Genomic DNA, 1471 nt, shown 5'->3' with positions numbered 1-1471 from the left:
TGCCACAATTAGTTTCTGTATTTATAACACTGAAATCATGTCTTTTATGTTGCTTTTGCGTTCTGAAAAATATAGTTAAAATAGTTATGCCATTTATTTAACAATTCAAAGGCAACCAAACATCAAGTGATACAATGAGCAAAGCTATGCTACAAATACTTTGCAGACATTGTGGCTACCATGGAAGACACAACATGGTAATTACACCCATGGAGCTCATAGTTAAATGGAGTAGAAGAGGTAAAGTCTCAATGACAACTCAGAAATGAAAAGCATACTGGGGGAGAGCTCAAGAGGTGTATGGAAGCACAGGGAATGGGTGCGTAAAGCAACATGGGTTGAGATAGGAAGATAGTGTATTATTAAACACATTTCTGAATTAATTTAGATATCCCTTTTTGTCTACTGTTTGCATGATAACACATTCATCTTGAATGCATCAATTTCTAGACTAGGCAGTATTTTGTGGCCATGTTAGTTCAACCCACAGGCAGATTAATAGAAGACAAAAACAAAAAAAAAAGAACAAAAGTGTGAAATTAGCAGATATTTCTATTTTTAGTACACGAGAATTCATCTATTTAAATAGCTACATATTTCCCATGCTCCTAACACCATAACTACTACTTACCCTGTGGAAATTTAGAGTGTTGCTGACCCCTGTCCTTCTAGCATAAGAATCTTTAACTTCTGTCTCTGTCTTGAAATCAGAGCAGCTAGAATTAAGGGAATGAAACACTCATACGATTGGATTCAGTAGCATTCCTTGATAAAGGGAAGAGGGGTCACAAATTTTTCATAACACAATTTGTAAGTGATTCAAAAAAGTGTATGGGGCCATGCCCTCTGCACGGATATAAAATTGGGTAATTGTTCCTTGGGGAATATATTTCTTTAGTGTTATAGTCATCCGTAAGTTGTCCGTGTTCTTGTAGGTAGGCCCTTACCCATGCTCTTGTAAGTGATATAAGTTGGACATGCTGATCATCCAAGAGTCCAGTGCTTTCAGATACAGGAAGAGAAACAGTCCAGGAACTGCCAGGAATAAATCTAGGACTATAAGCTGAGATTTTTTTCTTCTCTACATAGAAAGGGAGACTCCCTAGCTATACTGCTTTCTAACAATCATTCTGGGAAGGATTCAGGCAGAGATCTTGAATACTGTGTATTCTGCTTTTCATGTTGGGAGTTTTAGTGAGGTAAAGTTTCATGTGGGAAAGCTCAAATTTTATTAATAGAAGGGTGAGTCTTGGACCTTGCCAGGCATCGATTAAGTAAACAGAAGGAAGAGTGGAGTATCTTCGCACATGAGAAGAAATACCAGACCTCCAGCTTCTGGCTGCCACACCCTAGAAGTTTCACGGTACTAGATTTGACTTTACTCAGATGCTATCTGAATATTGTGGGGGATATGGTTTAAGACAGCATAGAAAAGTCTTCTTAGCATGGATAAGCATCAAAGAAGAACTCA

This window comes from Cricetulus griseus, chromosome X (genome assembly GCF_003668045.3).
Source record: "Cricetulus griseus strain 17A/GY chromosome X, alternate assembly CriGri-PICRH-1.0, whole genome shotgun sequence".
NCBI classification, from domain to species: domain Eukaryota; kingdom Metazoa; phylum Chordata; class Mammalia; order Rodentia; family Cricetidae; genus Cricetulus; species Cricetulus griseus.
Note: the sequence above shows the minus strand (reverse complement) of the source record.